This window comes from Myotis yumanensis, unplaced genomic scaffold (assembly GCF_028538775.1).
Source record: "Myotis yumanensis isolate MYYU_CA2020_CCGP unplaced genomic scaffold, mMyoYum1.0.hap1 SCAF_3, whole genome shotgun sequence".
Classification (NCBI taxonomy): Eukaryota; Metazoa; Chordata; class Mammalia; order Chiroptera; family Vespertilionidae; genus Myotis; species Myotis yumanensis.
In genome coordinates this window covers 198,846,655-198,868,611 of record NW_027223754.1, presented here as the reverse complement: position 1 = coordinate 198,868,611, position 21,957 = coordinate 198,846,655, and the positions used below count along the sequence as shown (strand labels likewise).

The 21,957-nt window shown below is 43.0% G+C and overlaps 1 protein-coding gene across 6 annotated transcripts in view; it reads right to left on the bottom strand.

Moving 5' to 3' along the window:
• ANO4 (anoctamin 4) overlaps positions 1-21,957 on the bottom strand; it is a 310,025-nt gene that overhangs the window by 247,174 nt on the left and 40,894 nt on the right. For 4 of the 6 annotated variants that reach the window (XM_070410898.1, XM_070410903.1, XM_070410901.1 and 1 more), the window contains exon 1: positions 10,620-10,761. The exons of 1 other annotated variant lie outside the window; for it this stretch is intronic. The gene's annotated coding sequence lies outside the window, so the exon portion shown is untranslated. Of the gene's footprint in view, positions 1-9,627; positions 9,647-10,619; positions 10,762-21,957 lie in introns of those variants that run through there. One more of the 6 variants, XM_070410899.1, reaches the window with a different exon arrangement.

Here is a 21,957-nt window from a genome sequence, read left to right as displayed (position 1 = left end):
AGAGTGGGAATTTGGGGAAATCCATAAATATTGCTTTTTGTTTCCAAGCACCATTTCCATTATACAACTCACCCAGATGTTCCACATTAGGCAGAACCTGTTTTGGTAAATGTTGCTCATTGATATTCATATGTCTCTCTGGCTTTCCTTCCTTTCTTCCCAAATTGAAAAACCTTGCTAAATTGCTTTTGTGTTCACTTTCTAGTTCACTTCCACCTCCCTCTCCTAATGAGCTGTGTCAGAGCTCCCTGCACTCAAGTTACCAGGCTGCAGAGGAACACCCCAACTTGCTCCCTTCAAACTCAAGCAAGAAACAGGTCCTTTTCTTCCCCACGTTCTTCATCTAAATTCTGACAACTTTACCCTTGAGACAAATACTCATGAGCCTTGAAGTCCATAGTACTTTTCCTTTCCATCAATTGAAGAACTAAAAGCTTGTTTATAATTCTTGTTCCTAAGTACTCCCAATTGTTTCAACTGCTAAACTTATCTAGGGGAGAAAACCCTCAAGACTGTGGTTTATGACAGACTAGATAGAAAGTAAATATAACAACAGTGAGCTAAAGGCAGTGAATGGAGAGAAGATAATTTTAACATAATGTATAAGTTTTTAAAAAATGGAAAGAAAGCCCAAATGAGAAGAGAATAGTAGCAAAGACAGTCTTCATTTTCTTTGTCTCCATAATGCTTACACCACCTGACATGCTCTGTAAAGGCTAAGGTGCTGGTCTTGTCCTCCCGGAAAGATGTTGACTGTTTTGTTCACTTTGTCATATCTCCAGGGCCTAGAACTGAGCCTGGAGTAGAGTAAGTACTCGGCAAGTACTTGATAAATGAATGAGTGAATGCATGAAACTTCTATCTCATTATCTCTTGCTCCATGAACAAAATGTATTTGCTTTCATGCTCTGTCCAGGATATCCTGAGATCCTCCTTACCACCCCTCAATCTACTTTCAGGATAAGGAGTCATCTGATCAGATCCAATTCTGAGATGCACAAAACTTAACTTGCCACTCCCTAAACATATGTTACCTGATTCTTTCAGAAAAAGAAAAAGAAAAAACAACAACAACAACAAAGGAAGGAAGAGGCACACCAGAAATCATACTTTAGGGATGAACTTAATCATCACACACAGAAAATCCTAAGCCACTTTTCTTCTATATGAAACTAGCTTATGCATGCATATCCCAGCTGGTTCATAAAATGATTGTATTCCTTGTAAATAGCATGAAGTTAATTGCCAAAGAAAAAGAAACATAACTAAGTTATAAGTAATAAAGCATCAAAGGGCCATGGGGTTTTTACACTCTGGACAGTATATGAACAGATACTTCAGTGACCTCAAGCTCTCTCTAAGTCTAACGGATTGATTTAGGTTAGATTTCCTGGCTTCATTTCCTTTGAATGTCAAAGCGTGCCCTCAAGGGCAAAAGGGATGGTTGAGAAGCGAGCCTATGCAGTTGTGTACTGAGCAACTGCCCTTCTTCCCCGCTGAACACCGCCTTTTGATTTAATTAAACCTGAGGAGAGATTCCAAACAAATTTCCATTTGGCTTTTTCTAGACCATATTAATTATCTTCCAACTTTCAGAAACAGACTGCCATTTAGATACTACTCCCATCTCCCCTAGCCAAAGATTCCTCACCTTCCTCTGCATTTTCCATTCCCCTTCCCGCAGCCCCACTCCCCACTCTGCCAACTGCCCCACCAACGCCACCTCATTATTGACACATTGTCAAATCTCTAGCCAGCTCCTCTTTCTATATTCCTTATGCTGTACTTTACATCCCCATGGCTATTCTGTAACAACCTATGTTCTGTTCTGCTTGTTTATTTTTTAGATTCAATCATTGATAGATATCACTTCTTGCCATTTTATTATTCATACATATTTTTACCTTTTTTTTCTTTTGGTTTGGTGAACTCCTTTAGCATGTTCTCATCTGGGAAGTTCTTTATATGATCTTCAATTCTAAACGATAGTTTTTCTGGGTAGAGTAATCTTCATTGTAGGTCCTTGCTTTTCATCACTTGGAATATTTCTTGCCAATCCTTTCTGGCCTGCAAAGTTTCTGTTGAGAAATCAGCTGACAGTCTTATGGGTAACTTACTGCTTTTCTCTTGCTGCTTTTAAGATTCTCTCTTTGTCTTTAACATTTTGCATTTTAATTATGATGTGTCTTGGTGTAGGCATCTTTGGGTTCATCTTGTTAGGGACTCTCTGAGCTTCTTGGACTTGTATGTCTATTTCCTTCACCAGGTTAGGGAAGTTTTCTGTCATTATTTTTTCAAATAGGTTTTAATTTCTTGCTCCCTTTTCTCCTTCAAGCATCCCCTTGATGCAAACATTGGTATGCTTGAAGTTGTCCCAGAGGTTCCTTACACTATCTTCATTTTTTAAAATTCATTTTTGCTGTTCTGATTGGGTGCTTTTTGCTTCCTTATATTCCAAATCACTGATTTGATTCTCAGCTTCATCTGCTTTACTGTTGAGTCCCTGTAAATTATTCTTCATTTCTGACTGGTTGTTTTTTATGGTTTTCACATAATTTTTTATGCCATTAAAGTTCTCATTAAGTGCACTGAGCATCCTTATAACCAGTGTTTTGAACTCTATGTCTAGTAGGTTGCTCGTTTCCATTTTGCTTGGTTCTTTTTCTGTTCTTTCATTTGGGACATGTCTCTGTCTCCTTGTTTTGACAGCTTCCCTGTGTTTGTTTTTATGTACTAGGTATAGTTGCTACATCTCCAGGACTCGGTAGATTGGCCTTATGTAGTAGGTGTTCTGTAGGATCCAGTGACTCAGCCTCCCCATCACTGAGCTGGGGCACTGCAGGTATGCCTCTCCCCCCCTCTCCCCTCCCCCCCGCAATTTAGGCTGTGTACATTCTCCTGTTGTATTTGAGAGCTTGATTGCTATTGGCACATCAATGGGAGAGATTCACCCTCAAGCCAGTCTACTGCAAGGACTGGCTATAGTCATTGACCCCTGTGGAGGGTCAGCTATGCAGGGGCTTACCCCATAGAGCAGGACTTACTTTAGCAGGGCTCTGGTGCCCACTGAGTTCACCTCTTGAGTATGTTGCTTGTGGAGGTGGTTAAGGAGTGCTTTGACATGGTCTGAAGCTGTCCACAAGGTGCGCTGGCTCTGGGGCCTCGCAGGAGGTGCAGACCAAGGTCAGCCACCACCTGTGTTCTGCCCGGTTAGCTACAAAGTGATCTGCAGATGGCTGTTACTTGTGCTGGGCTTGGAGATACCCTGCTGAGGCAAACTGAGAACCAAGGTGGTTGCTGCTAGTGCCAGGCCTGGGGCCACTTATCAATAAGTGCCAGGCATTCTGAAGCCAGATGCTGTTTGTTTGAGAGATTTTAGGAAAGTCTGAAGCATGAGCCAAGATAGACCATTCATATGGGAATGCCACTGGAAACAGCTTGGGTGAGCCCAAAAGCTGGGTGTGGCAGAGTCTCAGGGAATCACCAGGGTAGGGCAAATAGTATGGACTAGGTTGATGGAGATTCAGATATAGTGCCTGCCAGTCAGCCCTGTGGGAGGGTGGAGGAGTCTCAAAAAGGGAACAATGGCTTCTGCCAGCATTTCTGTATAGCTAGCAGAAAGCTGCCGCTCTTGTCCTGATGCCAGATAATTCCTTTCCTCCCCCGATGTCCCTGGTGCCCTTTGAGCTGTTACCCCAGTGCTGGAGCTCAGATGAGCAAGTCTGGGTAAGTCTGTGCATGGGCCCTTTAAGAGGACCTGCCTGGGGCTCCAGTAGTTTCCATCTCCCTCAGCCACAATTCCTGCTGGTTTGCACAGCCAGAAGTTTTGGGGACTTCTCTTCCTGGCACTAGAATCCTGACATGTAGGACCACCCCATTTCGTGTCTCCACCCTTCCTACCAGTCTCAGTGTGGATTCTTCTTTAATTCCCTTGCTGCAGGACTTCCATTCATTTGGATTTCAGGTGGTTCTGAATGATGGCTGTTCTCTAGTTTAGCTGTAATTTTGATGTGGTTGTGGGAGGAGGCGAGTACCACATTTACCTACACTGCCATCTTGACTAGAAGTCTACCTCTTTTTTTATTTTTTAATCTTTCATCCCTGGGGACCTAACACAATGCTTTGCTTATAGAAGAAACTTAATAAATTCTTGCTGTTTACTTTTTTGGAACTCACTTGGAGGCAGAGACATTTTCTGAGGTTTGCACAGAATTTCTAATGGCTGCCAAACTCTTGGTCCTTCTCACTGTAATTTCTATAATCACGTTGCTCTGAAAAATTCCTTTTCTACATAGAGCAACAGTCACCAATATAAAACCATCACCACTGGTTTTAGATAGTCATTCCTAATCTACATGTTCAACAATTATTGGGTATCTGTTATAGCAGTCACTGAACTAGACCTTGCAGTACAGAGATAAAAATAAAGTCCCTGTCTTCAAGAAACAAAATGTCTATTTGGGAGAGAGCCAAGTAGACAAATAATTACAATATAGTCTATTAAGCCCTATGAAATCTTTGTACTAAGGAATGCAAGAGACAAACGTGGTCAACCTAGTTCAGCTTTGTACAATAAAAGTCACACATAGGTGGTAAGTGTCAAAAAGCTTCCATGGGAGATGATATCTGAACTTCCCCTGGAAATTAGTCTGAAGAAAAAGGAGAGACATTCCAGGCAGAGGAAAGAGAATGTACAAGGCACTGAGGAAAGCGAGAGCTGCATATTTCTGAGCATTGCAATGTTCTGGTTCTTCTGGAACACTCCAGGGGGCTTGCAGAACAAGAAGGCAAGGGTTGTCCATTTCGATGGACGTGGTATGCATGGCCAATTTTTTATATTGAAACTAGAGGCCCAGTGCACGGGTAGGGTCCCTAGGCCTGGCCACCAATCAGGGCCGATCAGGTTCCCCGCCTCCCGGCCTCCCCACCTCCTCCTTCCCTTGCTCCCTCAGCGCCCTGCCACCGCTGGTCACCCACCATGTTCCACGCCACCCCCTGGTGGTCAGCACACATCATAGAGAACAATCGAACTCCCGGTCTCCTGGTCGAACGCCCGAGAGGACAATTTGCATATTAGCCTTTTATTATATAGGATTCTGCTTTTCTTATGAACATTTCAAGAATTTCATAAACACTATGCTTAAGTCTTCCCTCACGCTTGACTATTTAGTTGATTATTTATTTCTGTTTTGCAAAGGGGGTGATGCTTATTCACCCCCTGATGCTTATTCACCTGCAATTTGTTCCATGGACACTATGCAATTCAGACTATCAGTTGAGGATTCCAGGCAACAGGTAAGTTTGGCCAAAGAATGGGATTGTCATTTCTTAAGTCAGAACAATAGAGCAAAAAGGCTTAGCTAATTAATCTCTTTTGTTCTAATTCTATTTCTATTTTTAACAAAATCAGAAGCTAAAAATACTGTGTTGGAAAACTGTACAATATGTGTCGTGATGACAGCAAAGGTGTCTTTTTATCAAAGGAACTTCTCCGTGTAATAATCATGGGCAAGAACTATTTTTTGACTGGATTTTTTTTTGAGAAACCATGTGAAACAGTAAGCGATCACTGGCTGAGCATCAAAAGATGATCAACTCTATGAATCATAACTAGATTCTGAACTTCCTCAAAGCAGTGGCTGCATCCGGCTGTCTCACCACTGATTTCAACTGTCTGACATTAGGGTGAACACAATAGGTGCTCAGTTAGTATTACGTGAATGAATGGATGAAGGAATGAATCCATACACATCACCCCCTCTTTGCAAAACAGAAATAATCAACTAAATAATTGAAACATAAGGGGACACTTAAGCATAGTGTTCGTGTAAAATTCTTGAAATGTTCATAAGCAAAGCAGAATTTCAATATAAAAAATGCACTTTCACACGAGCATGAACAAATTACCATAAATATTTTCTTGATGTGACTCACTCTGACTGGTACAGCCACGCAATCTGCCTGAAATGAACCCAGAAATAATGGACCCCAGTGAGTTAGATACCACAAGGCAGTTTTGTGAGCAATGAAAGACCCAGCAAGTATCAGCTGTGTTTCATCCCCACACCAGGAATGAAACAGGGGTCTGAGTAAACCCATGAACATTGCACTGAACTGTCCTGCCCAGGTGCTAACCAGGTCTCCTACCCTGAGGAAGGCACTTAACTTCCCAGGCACTCAGCTTCCCTATCTTGAAAGGAAGAGGGTAGGTGACCTCAAGGTCCCTTTGGATGGTAAGGAGAGACATTTCAAAACGTCCCAGGGTCAGCAGTTGATCATCATATACACATGAGCCCTGTCCACGAAGGTTCACCATTACCAAACTTTTCTGAGTAACTCTGATACTCACGTCACTGCTGTAGTTCTGTGGGCTTTGTAGGGTCAAGGGAAGGTATAGCCCATCCCTTCCAGGATGAGTCCGCTGCTTTAGAAATTACCATCTACCTAGTCAATATCAGAGGTAAAATAACAGTTCACAATTTGTAATGGGTGGGGGAGCCCTCTGAGATCATCTGGCCCCAGCCCAATGTAGAAGACATGAGTTTGAGTCTTACAGCCAGTTAGCGACTAGAACTGGACTAGAACCTGGGAGCCTGAAGACATCCTGTTGTGACTGGCCGGGGTCTCTGATGATCTCCAGACACTCATTCCCCCTCTGACACTCACAGGAGCTCCCCAGTGGGAGACCAACTGGGAAAATATGAGTGAATTCCTGCTGTATTACAATATGTCTGCTTTCTGTAAGAATGGCTGTTGGGCCCCATAAGCCGGAAGGTCACTAAGCAGATGCCTAATTAAGGGTCAAGGATTTCTATTAGAGAAAAGGCCCTCAAAACCTGTCACTATGTGCTTTTTACCAATCTCTTAGCTCTTCAGACTTAAGAGCCAATGGTATTTCTGGAGAATTAAATGCTAACTATAGGGAAGAATATTCCCCTTTCATCTCGCATTATTTTAGGGCTGTGATTTGGGTCTCCTCCAAACTTCTGCCATCTCCCTCTACCACCCATGAGATAGAACTTGCCACACGAACATTTATGACAGCCTGGTTAGGTTGTTATACTACTGAGGACATGATTTGTTTCTGCAAAGCTGATCTAATGACTGTCGTCCTAAACGAATTCAGTAAGAAAGCACGGGGATCGAAATGCAGCATTCCACACGGCTCCTGAGCATCTCTCCTATGTTATACAATCTGTCTGAGTTGCCAATTGCGATAGCAAGTTCCTTTCAAAGTAGATCACCATAGCTGGTGTCAGAAGTGGTTTTGAATCTCTGTTAAAGCATGGTCCTCCCTCGGAGCAGCTTTATGTGGGAGTTGTGCATTACTCATTTTACTCAGTTAAAAAGAAAAAGAAAAAAAAGGCTTGTGGAGAATAAAGGGAATATATGGATTTAATTGCATTGGGAAAAGCAACAGAAAAATTCAGCCAACATCCTTAATGATACTGTTCATTCAATTCCCAGAGAAAGGTTATATCACATAATCAAATGATTTTACTTGGTATCACCCATAAACTCCCCCTCTTAACACAAAGACCTTTTAGATAGTAAACATGTAAGGATTTAAGGGCAGTCCAACCTAGACAGACGAGGGTGTCATTAATTAAAATGCAAAACTGATTCTATTTCTGGTCCTGGCAATCAGCTATGGGAAACAGTTTCAATGACAAGAATGTCTGCAGAAGCATGAGGTTATATTTATATTAATGGGAGCGATTTCTTCTTTCAGTTACGTGATTACAGGTTCAACACTGGAGTTTGGTTACGAAAAGAGAAGCTGTAGCCACCTCTTCGTTAACCGCCAATTTTCGCTGTCTGAGTTTATATGTGTACACATATGCAGGTTCACGTATAGAAACATATATAAAGCAAAAGTGGGAAAGAAATAAAGCAGAAAGAAAGAGGATAAAAATGGAAAGCAGTGACTCACAATATAAGCTGCCAGTTTCAAATGAAAAACAACACCAAAAAGAAACAGAGTAAGAACACTGTTTCAATGATAGCTGTCATTAAGAAATGTGCAAAGTGAATAATTGCATCGGCAACCAATCGAGGCGATTCTAGAGCCGTTTCAAATAACTTTGATTTGCTAGGGTTGCAGGCAAAATCAGTTGCAAGGCACAGCAGCTAAATTAGCACGCGCAAATAAAATGTTGCAGTGACTTCATCACACCAAGAGGCTCTGCTTTTGTGCATTTTTCCTGCAGTAGTTTTCTATGCTGCCGCTGGAGACCCTGCAAAGAAATTAACACTATGCCCTGAGACAAGGAAAGGCTGAAGAATGGTTCTCCAGATTCAAAGAAATTCCCAAAGGTGTTATATGGAGGAGGGGTGTGGGGGGTGGGAAAATCCCTACGAGAAAAAGAAAAAGTTAGCTAGAGGCTAGAGAATGCTAAGCAATTTCTCAGTATCTCAGAAACGTTTCTTCTATTCTCTAAGTGAGCATGCTGCAACTATTAAAAATATGAACACATAATAGTCACAAGTAAACAGTACATTAGTGTCTATGCATATATATGTGTGTGTGTATATATATATATATATATATGCAGTTCTGATTGCAGAGATAAACATTGTTCAGCAAAATAAAACAAGTCTAGGAATTAATCTCACAGCTAAAGTTGCTACTAATCAAAATGAAGTCTTTCCTAGTCACATCTGAAATTACCCGCAATGTGTCTATTTCCATGACACCCAAGATGATGAATACTTCAAGCTGAGTTGCCAAGCACCTGATAAAAATCCTTGCAACGGGACCAAAAAAAAAATTAAGCAAAGTAAGAAAACACTATTAAGGACGAAAGTAACCAACTAAACATTAAAGAATCATCAAAGGAACAGAGAACTCTGCCAGTCAAAGCACTATCTTGCAGGGAATCCTAATCCGGGTAGGAAAGAGTGGATTTGAAGACAGCTCATCTAAACAATGCTGAAAGTAACTGAAACATTGTTGAAGGATTCAGAGATTGCAGTCTGCAAGGATCTAAATTTGTTGCTGTTGCTGTTAACTCACTGTGGTTTTACTCTGCAACTGGACTATCATTTAAATAAAGAGCAAGAATTTGCGGATATTTATATGCATGCTTCCATATACGCAAAGAACCCTCCACCAAAATTAAAACACCAAACGTTGTTACTCAGGACCCAGGGAAAAGCATATGTCATCACCACTATTCTAAGAAAAATCCACACAGATGGTGGAAACAAAAGTGGTGAGAATGAGCAGGACATTAAGGAACTTTACATTCCAAACTCCCAGGCAACAGGGGGAGAGACCAGCAACTTCGTTCCACAGTTTTTTCCTCCTTTATGACCCATCCCCCACCCCCCAGATCACATGTATGAGTACAGTATCCTATAAACCACATCCTGAATTGCGTGGAATGGGAAGCTTCCTGAGAGTGAAATGGAAATCAGAGAAGTTGACCCATCTCTAGCCCAAGACTAGAAAAGAACGAAGCAGAATTACAACTGTGATGCTTATTCTCTGGGATGCTGCATTGACCAAAATACTTCAACACACCTGCTACCGAAAGTTAAAAAAAAAATTAAAAGAAGAAGAAGAAAATGTCCCTGTGAAGAGAGACCCCTTCAATCACAGGCTCCACAAGATGAGAACTATACCAAAATGTTCTTGGCTTCCTTCGGGCTTCAAGAGGCAGCCAGGGATGGACTTGAAGTTGTGGCGCTCTCTGCAGCAAGCCTCAGGAGACCAGGTGCACCATCAGAGCCCTATTCCAGGAGGAATGCCCTGGGGTAAACAATCTGCCTGTGGACACTGCAACACGCATGTTCTTCCTTGGGAGCCTGCTTATTTTCTCTTAGAAAAGTCTAACCGTTCTCACAGCCTCACAGCATGTTACCTCCCAGCGGGAGGACGAAACTATGTTGTCAACTCAAAAAGGTTCCCATCATCAGTGACACACCACCCTCCGAACAGGATGCAAAATATGGTTTGCAGAACAGGCACCCTGAGACTCCAAAGGGAAAGAAGCGATGAGGTCATGCAGTCTACCCCTGTGAGCCGGTGCAGGATTCCTCCCGCCGCCGATGTTATTGCCCAAGTTGTTAAAGCCACAGGATCCAGGGCCATCCTGGACCCACCGGCAGGTGTGCAAAAGCACCACTGCCCGCAGCGGACTCCGACATCACTCATGCATGTGCTCGCCTTCACCCGGAAAGATGGAAGAGTTTGCTCCGTGGGTGGATCAGCCCCACGCCTTCCAGATTCCCAGAGAGTGCCCCTCCAGATGCCAAGAATTCACCTTGCCCAAATGTGCCAGTGCCCCCTCCACAGATCCCCTGCACACTGCTGCAATTCACCATCCTGAACACATTTCCCCAGCTGCCGCTTCAAGGACAAAGAGAGAGAAGTGCTTATGTTTCCATCACAGCCCAGGAGCTGGGGTTTCTGGCAAAGGATAAAAATCAAGAGGCAGGCAATCCGGACAAATGACTCCTGGCATTTTAGGGAGCTCCCCTGACATGGATGCATGTAAACAGGGGGACCGCAGAGAGAAGGTCACCAAGCTGAGCTGGGAAGAGCGAGCCAGCCAGAGAGAGCGAGAGCGTTCCCTTCACTGCCGCAGACCAGCTCATTCAAGGCAAGCACTTACCATAAAAATAGAAAGAGTCAACAGAAGGAGAAGGGATCCTTCCTCAGCGTCTCAGGCAAGAAAAGAAATCCACCATCAGGCTCCAGGCAGGGCTGGGGATGCGGCCAGCAAAGTGATGAAAGGCGATAAAACCACCACACAGGAGTCCTTTTCAGCCTCCCCAGGGGCCCGCATACAGTTGTCTGTGCTGTAAAAACCCTGAGAAGTCTGGAACAGGACTCTCCCGAGAGCGAGCCGGAGTGAAAGCAGCCTGGCGGATTTCAGCAGCCTCAGAACATCACGCCCAGGACTGGTCCTCCCCCGGGTGCAGGGGCGGCAAGGTCTGGGGAGGCTGAGCAGCGCACCGGGCTGGGGTCAGGAAGGCGAGAAGAGGAGCCTCTTTGGCGTGGAAGGAACCAGCGAGAATATCAGTATTCCACATCAGTTATTGCCAGCGACCAATCAGCCCAGCCAGGGGGCCGTGTCAGTGTGACAGGAGAGCAGCCGCTGATGACAGCCGGTTCTGAGAAGCAGAACAGCCCCCTGCCTCCACAGAAGTTTAGAAAGATGGGCGATTTACCTTCCACCCAGCTGCTGATAAGATCTGCTCGTTATTAAAACCAAGAAGCAACGCCCCATAGTTACAACAGCCACTCGGGAAGTTTCCTGCACAGCCCACAGCATCTGTATCAGAAGCCGACTGAAACCCACTCTAAATGATGGCAATGGCCTCTCACAGACCAGGCAGCCCCGCTCATGGGCCCAGAGAGGTCACCACGAGGACAGCAATGGCACGTTGCCCAAAGCGCAGGATGACATGACCAGGGGCCGGCCTCCCTATGTCACAAGTGAGAAATGTAGACAGGAAAGGTTCAGGGTCTCTCCAGAAATTTGGATCTCTGGTCATTCATTTTCTTGTGCAGTCTGTTCAGGACGGGTTTATAAAGATAGCTAACGTTTTCCTCTGAGGTCTCTGAACTCACCCATCAGACACAGACTATGTGGTTCTGGATAAACAACCCTGTAGCATAATTCACAGTGCCACTGAAGTTTGGGAAAGTCTGAGCTAGACTAAGGGAAGCAGCAGAGGAGAAATCCCACACTGGTGACTAAAGGATGAGTGAGGAATTTTACACTCCTCCCACTTGCCTTTCCCCCCATTCTATTTTAATATGAAACCTATACACTAAGTACCTATATTAATTACTTAGAGTTCGCTGATGATTAAATTGGGGAAGCAAGTTCTAAAGTTAAATGCCAGTCGAATTGGACTCCACAGTAAAACATCAGAACTTTTTTTTTTTTTTTAACTTGGAGAGATCGCTCTTGGGTCACCTGTTGTGTGTGTGTGTGTGTGTGTGTGTGTGTTTTGTTTTGTTAATCCTCACCCGAGGATATTTTCCCCATTAACTTTTAGAGACTGTGGAAGGGGGGGAGGGGGCAGAATGTAAGAGAGATACAGCAATTCCCATATGGGCCCCAACCGGGGTCTGGGATTGAGTCTGCAACCCAGGTACCTTCCCTTGACTGGAATTGAATCTGAGACCCTCTGGGCATGCAGGCCAGCACTCTGACCACTTGGCAACACTAGCCAGGGCCTGGGTTACCTTTTTATCTTTGCAAGAAAGGTTAATTCCCTTGTGCTAGCAAAGAGTTAATAGGAAAATACAAATATCCCTGAGTTTGTTTTTCAGGTGACTTCCTTGATATAGTTTTTCATTTTAGTTCTCTGCTTTTACCTCCAAGATGAAGTATCATCTGGACATTTGGTTGTGATGTCTACACAGAGGCAAGCTCACTCTGGGGAGCCTGGATACCACAGCTTAACACCAGGGTGGGGCTCCCAGGGAACAGTTAACTCAGCACTCAAGTGCGACCCACCAGGAGGTCATTAAAATGTTCTGCATCAAAGATAAATGTAATAAAATTAAATTTTTGCAATGAGGAAAGGATGTGGTATTAGGGCAGTCCTATGTACATTAACTAGGAAATCCTGGGAGCCTGACTCTCAAATTCCATGCTATTGTTCATTTCAGTGCAACTCCAGTGAGCAAACATTGAAAAGGCACCCACTATGTGGCAGGGGTACAGAGATGAGTGGCAGGCCCTTCCTTCAAGATAGTCTCAAGGACAAATTAAAAAAAAATTTTTCCCAAAATTTCAACACTGTGATGCTTGCCAAGACAGAAAATGTTCTACTATTTTTATGTCCCTCAGATAAAACCAAACCATGAGGTTGGACTTTAGACTCAATGTTCCAATTTAGCTTAATAAGGTGTTTTCTCATCATCAAAACCATTTGGGAAATATAAAGGCACAAATCATTTTTTTAATCTAATTGAAACATGAAAAGGGTTTTTTAACTCCATGTTTGCTTTTATCAGCATCATCAGTTTCTGACCCTGCAAAAACATGGCCAGCATAACAAAGACTATATTTAATAAGGGAATATGATTTCAAGCTCCCAAAGTAATTGAGATTAATACTGTTTGCGGAACAGATTCAATACCTTGAATATATCGGGTGAAAATGAAGCATGAAAGTGATAAAACTGCAGAATTATAAATTACTTAATAGGTTAAATAATTAAATTATATAACAATCCGTCAATGAAAGCAGGCATTCCGGTCACTTACTCAAATGTAATTAATTTTTAAAGTTTGGCGACTCCTCCACTCCTTCCTCCTCAAGAGAGGATAGAAAACACCTCATGTTTCAGACAGCGACAAACACCAATTAATCTCTGTAAAGTACAAAATATTTAGCCAAGTCGATTAAACGTGGGACAGTTTGGAGGACTGTCTTTGCTCGCTGGTGGGACACTGGTACCGAATGCCTAATGGGTTTTCAACAGCTAATTGTTAGATGGCCATGTGAATGGCCAAGTGACTCTGGCGAACATTCTACAGCAGCATGATTTAATGCGTTTTAAGACTCCAAGGTTCTCTGAATGATGTGGCTATACCTGCCATTTGTTTAAGAGAAGAAAAAAAAGATAGCTTTCTCAGAAAATGTGCTTCAGAGCCTCTTGCTGACTGAGCTTTATACAGTCTGAAAGCCAACGATTCTTTACAGCTCAGTCTCTCAACAACAAAACTGGATTCTACCTTCCGTAAAGAGCCTGAAGAGAAAACAGAAAGACACGCCTCTTTTCCAGATCACCATAACACTGTGGTTCCTTACCTAACATGTACATTCTCCATCAGCATTCAGTGGGAGGACTAAAATGAAGAGGGCACAGGATGCGCTGTTACTCTTTCCTCACCAGAGGTCACAGGCCAAGAATAATTTCCCCAAAATGCTTAGTAGGCGGGCTCTCCTCTATGCAACAGTTCCAAATACATAAAAGGTAAGTAACCTGCAGCACACAAATAGAGCCATAGCATCCACGTCTTCAAAACTTCCTTTGCTCTCAGCATTTCTCAACCTGAAGAATCCTATGGGATCATCAAAGATCAAATCATAAAGAAAGAATAAGAACACAGACCTATAACTTTTTCTTCTGTTTTTGAGGCTAGAAAAATAAATCAATGGCCAGCTTGAAGAGTCAGGCAGAAATTGAGCTGAGTCTGGGGAAACCAAAATACGGAACACAAGTACACGTGTGTACGTGTGTGTACATATGTGTGCGTGTGTGTGAGTGCGCGCACGCAAATGGAAAACTAATGTGTGCATCCAAAATCCAGTTGGTGTGTCTCTATATCCAATTAGTCCTTCAGTCTCATCGGTGTCATTGCCACATTTCTCTTCAAGACATAACTAAGGATTACAACCAATCCAGAGCCTTGCTCTTGCTCCTCAACTATTACGGTAGCTTCTAGACTTACCCCTGATTCAATCCAACCTCCCCCTGCCAACAACACTTGCTTTCTAAAACACAGCAAATATAATCATGCCAATTCCCTTGCCAACAAGCCTGGGATGGTAAGGCCAATGACAGCACCTCCTGAGCCTGGCATTCAAGGCCCCCCTGCAATCAGACTTCCATCTACCAGCATCATTTCCCACCATTACTTCCTATACACCCACGCTCTCCAAATACACACTTACTTACTATTCCCCAAAGACACCATATTCTTCTATTGTAATAATCTCTTTTTCCTAAACCTTTCTTGCTTTTTTTCTCCCTGGGGAAACCCTGCTATTCATCCTTCAAGGCCCAGTTTTTTGGTCATCTTCTTGGTAAGGCCTTCCCTGAATTCCCCAAAGTACTTAATTACGTCTTCCTCTGTATTCCTATAGTATTTTTTTTTCTTGGCTTGTATTACAGTGCAAACAGCACTATGCTATGTTAGTACCTTCCAACCTACTTAATTGGGCTCCTGTGATATTCCCAGCGTCTGGAACACAACAGTTGCTCAGTAAATACATGATGAATGAGTCCATCTTTTATGCCTCTTCTTCAGTGAAAAGCACTTTGAGGAAAGTACAAATCTGTCTTCTGGCAGCCTGGAGGACTACAAGCTTCTGAGTCATAAATATCTCCTCCTTCAATCTGGGGTTTCTGTGGTTTGAGGAGAGAGCCCTCAATTAGAATCAGAAGAGCCACGTTCCAGCCCTGTACCCGGTATCGCCTCAGGTAATCTCTTAAGTGAGAAAAGTAAAACCTGTCCTGATTACCTTTAAGGGCTCTTCTGAGCTACAAATAAGACCCTGCAAAGTAATTTACAAATTATAAAAGTAGGTGATATTGGCACAATTACTACCACTGTCATCACTGTTTGACAGTCATTGTTGTTAACATCCCATCAAAGCCACCCCACAATTCATTAAAGCCAGCCTAGGAGGCCAGTGACTCAGTATTTAGTCATTCCAATTGTCTTGCTTCAATTCTCCTGGTCTGCAGTTGGGGGAGGGATGGAAAAGTAGGAGGCCCTGACTTAGGTCTTAACTCTGCTACTTCCTAGCTATATAGGCCTGGTCTCTGAGATCTGGTTACTTCCATTTTCTAAAAGTAACAATGCCTACCTCATTACACTGCTGAATGAGATGAGGTATACATCTATATGTAGTACATATACATCCTATATAATAAAAGGGTAATATGCAAATGGACCAAATGGCAGGACGACCGGTCACTATGATGCACACTGACCACAATACAGGAGCTGCCCCAGCCCACAGGCCCTGATAGCCTGATGGGGACCTGCCGGCCAACCTCTTGGTCCCTTCTCCCCAGCCAGCAGGCTCCGTCCGATTGCCCAATGGTGAACAGGGAACGGGGGTGGGAGTGGGGGGGCGGGGATGGCCTAGGACCATACCCACATACGAATTTTGTGCACCGGGCCTCTAGTCTATTATATTTCTGAGTCTCTAATAGCATTCCAAGACTGCTTGGCAAAAGGTAGCCATTTTTCCCTGACTCTAGACTATCAACATACCCTCCAACCATTGCCCTCCTTCTGTTTCTTGAACTCAAAGAGCTCATTCCCACCCCAGGGTCTGTGTCTGTTTCCTCTGCTCCACCCTTTTCCTTAGATCCGGGCACAGCTTGTCAAAAAGGATTCCTTGACCCCATCAATCATTTTCCAGCACATTACTTTCTTCATCCTTCTCATAACACCTATCTCAATCTGTGACCATTTTATTTCTTTGATTGTCTATTTAACATTTGCCCTCTGCAGTACAATATCTGCTTCTGTTAGTCAAGAATTTTTTATTTGTGCTTCTCATTGTGCCCAGCACATAATATATACTTGGGAGACATTCTTGAATATGTACAGCATGATCAAAGTTTTATAGTTGTTCCCATGTTCTTTACATCTGCACAAAGTTCCAATTATCCTTAACTACTGAAGGGGAATGAAAGCTTGAAGGTCACTTATAGGGTACAGAGGGAGTACCACAATGTTCAAATTTATATAGATAGTTAATAATGTGTAACACTCAGTAAGAGACATTAAAAATGTTATGACAAGGATCACCTACCAGTAACATGCCCACTCCTGCCCTCATTAGAAACAAGGATTATACAAGAATGGCAAGCTGACCCTCATCTACATAACTGGGACTGAAATAATGAGCAAATTTGGTAGGTTATGCTTATTGGAATAAATCAGGAGGTTTATTCAATCTTTATTTCACATTTTGTGTTAAAATTGCTCTATTCCAAGCTGATCTTCAGAAGAAATTGACAAGGTGCTTGATCTCTAAAGCATCAACTGGAACAAGTGGTTTCAGAGGATCAGGAGCCCAGGAATCTAGACAATTTCTCCTTCCTCCCAGGGAGTTGTCTGGAAAGTGAGATCCAGAAATCCTCCCAAGCCTGACCATGTCATCCCTGTTTTCTGATTAGCCCAGACTGAGAGGAGGCCTGATAAATAAATAACCATGGCAATCCTTTATAATGCATGAAGGTTACTTTCTCGTCGTCATCTGGAAGGACACAGTTTTCAATTAGAGTATTTTCACATTAGCAATAGCATGCCAATCTACCAAAGAGTCGTGAATTTGTCATTGGCAGGAAATAGCAAACAGGTAACTTTAAAAAAAAAAAAAAAAAAAAAAGAACGAACATTCTAGAACGAACATTGAACACACATTTTTCTCCGAAGTCTGTTCTTCCTCTGGCTTTCCTTTTTCCTGTTTAAGAACCTCACTATCTACTCTGTTGCCCAAAGAAAATGATATTTATTGGACTCTTACATAGAAGACTGCTTAGACCACTTTTTAGGGTATCTAGAGATGTCAGTGCCGTCTTTACTTTAACTCATCTTATCCATGTCACCTCCTGAACATTTCTTTCTTCCTTCCGTCCACTGCCCAAATCTAGCTACCAAGTCTCCCTGGGCTAATGTGATAGTCCCAGAAGCAATCACCCTACCTTGAGTCTCACTCTGTCCAATCCATCCCTCCCAGCTACCTAAGGATTTTTAAATGAAAACACCATCATATCCTTTCCCACTAAAAACTATTTTCTGCTTCTTACCACATGCAGGAAGAAGGACACCCTTAACCTATCACGAGAGCCCCCCGTGACTGTTCTCCTACCTTTCGTCTTGCCATTACACCCCACTTGGGTCCTCCCATTCATCCATGTCCTAATACTCGGAACCCGCCAAGCTACTTAATTTCAGGGTCCTGGCACAAGCTTTTCCATTACTTAGAATTTCTTGTCTCTGCCTTATTCTCCAAGACCCGACTCAAGCATCTGCTTCCTCTTGGAAGCATTCCCTGCCACTCACTCTCTACACTCTAATTGAGCTAACCATCTCCAAGTCATGGCACTGATCACATAGCATTATAACTGAAAAGTCCTAGTCCTGAGTTGTACTCACCTTTGTAACCCCAAAAACAAACTCTCCCTGGAGAAACTCAAATACAAGGTTATAGAACGTCTAGGTCTCACAAGACTATTCCCTGAGGGATAACAGAGTATCTTACCTATCTGTCTAACTCCTCAGCTTATTAAAATGCCTGGCACATATGGATGCTCAGTATATATTTGCAGAGTTGGTTTTAATAGGATTGGCAAAAAAAGTCGATCCTTCAATTCAAGGAATTTAGAAATCCTCCTGAGCTGATTTCTAATTAGCTCATTTTTAAAAAAATTAAATCTAAAAATTCTCCTCCTTGAGATTATAAAACACCACAAGCATTAATTTACTCCACAAAGATTCGTCCCCTGAAGCTCCCAGCTTTTAATGGTAACCCAACTAATTGAGGCACCTTAGGGAAAATAAAGATTCCAAACATACTTTCTGCTTTGAATTGCCTGGCAGAGCACAGGGTATTGATTTTCTCAGACAGATGGGGCTTCCTGGAGATGTTTCACCAGCATTTCAGTTCCGAGGGGGAAGAGCCCTGTCCTTCTGAGTGCAAAATTCCACTGTTAAGAGCAGGGCTACTGGCCCAGCCCATGAACCCATGAAGAGGCTACCAGTTTGATTCCCGGTCAGAGCACAGGCCCAGGCTGCAGGCTCGATCCCTAGTAGGGGGTGTGCAGGAGGCAGTCAATCGATAATGTTTCTCTCTCATCAATGTTTCTATCTCTCTATCCTTCTTCCTTAAAAAATCAATAAAAATATTTTTTAAGAAAAACAGGGCTACCAACAGGCTTTGGGTATTCCTTAGAAACCCAGTGCCCTGCCCAACATATAGGCACCATTATAAGAAGGGGGGTGGCTTGAGGAGAGCTGGCAAGACCCAGGGCTTACGAGTCAGAGGATTATCCAACTTCCTTGCCCACGCCCCTACCTCACAGGAAATTAGCTACAATGCATAATTTTGTCTCACTTTTCTGCAACCAAATTTGAGTTCTATTATTTGAGTTCAAAGGAGAAAACAGAATGAGCATTTTAAAGGACTGTGACATGCTTTTATTTGGGTGAAATGACACTAGGCCATACACTGACCACTCTACACCTTTGTAAGCAGGATTTTTCCTTTATGAATCTTTAAGAAGTCGCTTGAACCTCTAACAAAAAAAAAATAATCTATCACTGGTGGAAATGCAAAAATCATACAGCTATTTTAGAAGACAGTTTAGTGTTTCCTTACAAAACGAAATATACTCTTAAGCTCTTACCATGCAGTCCAGCACTCCTTGGCATTTACCCAAAGGAGATGAAAACTTACAAACACACAAAAACCTGCACATGGATGATTATAGCAGCTTTATTCATAGTTGCCAAAACTTGGCAGCAGCCAAGATGTCCTTCAGTGGGTGAATGGATAAACTGTGGTACACCCAGACAATTAAACATTATTCAGTGCTAAACAGAAATGAGCTATCAAATCCATGAAAAGGCATAGAGGAATCCTAAATGTGGATTACCTACTGAAAGAAGGCAGTCTGAAAGGGCTACATACATATGATTCCAACTATATGACATTCTGGAAAAAGCAAAACTATGGAGACAGGTCAGTGATTGCCTGGGATTGGGAGAGGAGGGAGGGATGACAGGTAAGACACAGGAATTTTAGGGCAGTGAAACTACTCTGTAGGATTTTATAATGGTGGACACAGGACATTATACATTTGTCAAAACCCATAGACTGTATAACACAAAGAATAGTAATCCCTAACATAAACTATGGACTTTGAGTGATAATGTATCAGTGCAGGTTCTTCAGTTATAATAAATGTACCACTCTGGTGGGGGCTATGGATAATGGGGGAGGCTGTGGGTGTGGGGAAGTGGTATATGGAAATTTTCTGTGCTTTTTGCTCAATTTTGTTGAGACCCTAAAACTGCTCTAAAAAATAAAGTCTATTTAAAATCTGAATTTCCCTTTGACTAGGTAGTCATTTTTTTACAAGTTTCAGTTGTCATATAAAATAGATACTTCGCCGAACCGGTTTGGCTCAGTGGATAGAGCGTCAGCCTGCGGACTCAAGGGTCCCAGGTTCGATTCTGGTCAAGGGCATGTACCTGGGTTGCGGGCACATCCCTACTGGGGGCTGTGCAGGAGGCAGCTGATCGATCTCTCTCATCGATGTTTCTAACTCTCTACCCCTCCCCTTCTTCTCTGTAAAAATTCAATAAAACATATTTTTTAAAAAATAAAATAAATAAAATAAAATAGATACTTCTATAAAACAAGGGGCTTTTTTTTTTTTTCGCTAAAAGTATTACAAAGGGTATTACATAAGTGTCCTTTCCCCCCCCCCCCCCCGCCCTTGACAAACCCCTGTCCTCCCTTACCCCCCAGTGTCTTATGTCCATTAGTTATGCTTATATGGATGCATACAAGTCCTTCGGTTGATCTCTTACTCCCCTCCCTCCTGTCCCCCAACCCTCCCTGGCCTTCCCACTGCAGTTTGACAATCAGTTTGAGGCAGCTCTGCCTCTGTATCTATTATTGTTCAAAAGTTAAAACAAAGGGCTTTTTAAAAAAAGATATAGAAAGGACTCCCCATACCCCACACAAAGCAAAGTTCAGTTCTAAGAAACTCACTGTGACATACACAGAGACAAATCTCATGGTCCTGGTTTTACACCTCAGAACCCGAACTATGAGTTTTATACTGGCTGGACTATTTTGCTGATCCAATTTCCATGATCAGGGTCTAGCAAACCAGAGCACTGTGAAGATATTGTAAATTCCCCTAAAAAATTATAGAGAAAAGAATTCTTTCCTTCTAAGGCTCCTCCCCTTTTGTATTGTATAACTACCTAGCACTAAAACAGAAAAGTGCGTTTGTTTATATTTTAAAAAATAGCATGCATGTCTTTATGCATGAGTAAGGACAAAAGCCGCTACAAAACACTTAAGTAATGCCTATCAATTATCACATTTCAACTGCGATTGCAAGGAAATGAGAGTGAAAGGGATGTCTTTATAGGAGAAGAGAACTGGAGCTGCTGGGTCTGGAGAACAGGAGACAGTGGGGAGGAAGGAGGGGCACCTCCGTGAGGAAAACAGTCACTGTTTCCCCAAAGTTCTCATGGCGGCAGGTAGAGGAAGGTCATTCCCGTTCAAGTTATGGTCAAAAGGTAAGAGAGAACTGGGTCAGGAGCGAATCCGCTTGTTCATTCATACATTCGACAAATATCTGGTTAGCACCTGCCAGTGACAGATGTTGTAGATGGTGGAAGACAGGGAGTTCAGCAAAATGTGATGAGCAGTAGCAAAACCACACACAGCAGAGAGCTTGGTAAAAGGGATGCCAAGGGTGCCTTGCTCACACCTGACTCCTCATTTATTTTAGTCTCCCCTCACACAGAGGCCGACAAACACACACCTACTGTTACCAGACTCCTTGAAGCTAGGACTCTGAAGGACAATCAGGTTACACTAATTCGATGCATCTGCATGAGGTTTGGAAGGTGAAAGGGACACAGAGACCATCTTCCTGACCTCTTCTGGCTGCTTTCCGCTCTGACGAGTAAAATCATGGGGGTGTGAGGTTTTTCTGCAGCACCGTTCCAAGATCCGTCATCGCTGTGTGTGGGGACAGGTGGTGGAGGAGCAGTGGGGTCACTGGCTTCCTGGTTCATGAATAACAGCATTGGCAGAAGTTCTTGAACTCCAGACTTCTAGTAGAGACCCGAGAGGTAGCCCCTTCTTCCTGTGCCTGCTCCTCTAACCCTGCTCTGATTTTCTAATCCCTACCCCCACGTTAGATGCTTTCCTGATTAAAATGCCCAGAGTGGCCTCTGTTTCCTATACTGAATCCTGACCGGTATAGCTAATAAAGAGTTTTAAGCAGGGAGAGATATGATCAGATCTGTGCTCCAGGGAGTGACCTTGACAGCTGCTAGAAGACTGACCGGAGAGAAGGCAGGTGAACTAGAAACAGATCCAGAAAACCCTTACGAATTTCAGCTAAAACTAGTTGCCTGGAATACTTGGACTGGATGAAACGTGTGTCATGGGAATAGAGAAGAAGAGAAGGGAATACGGTATTTCATAA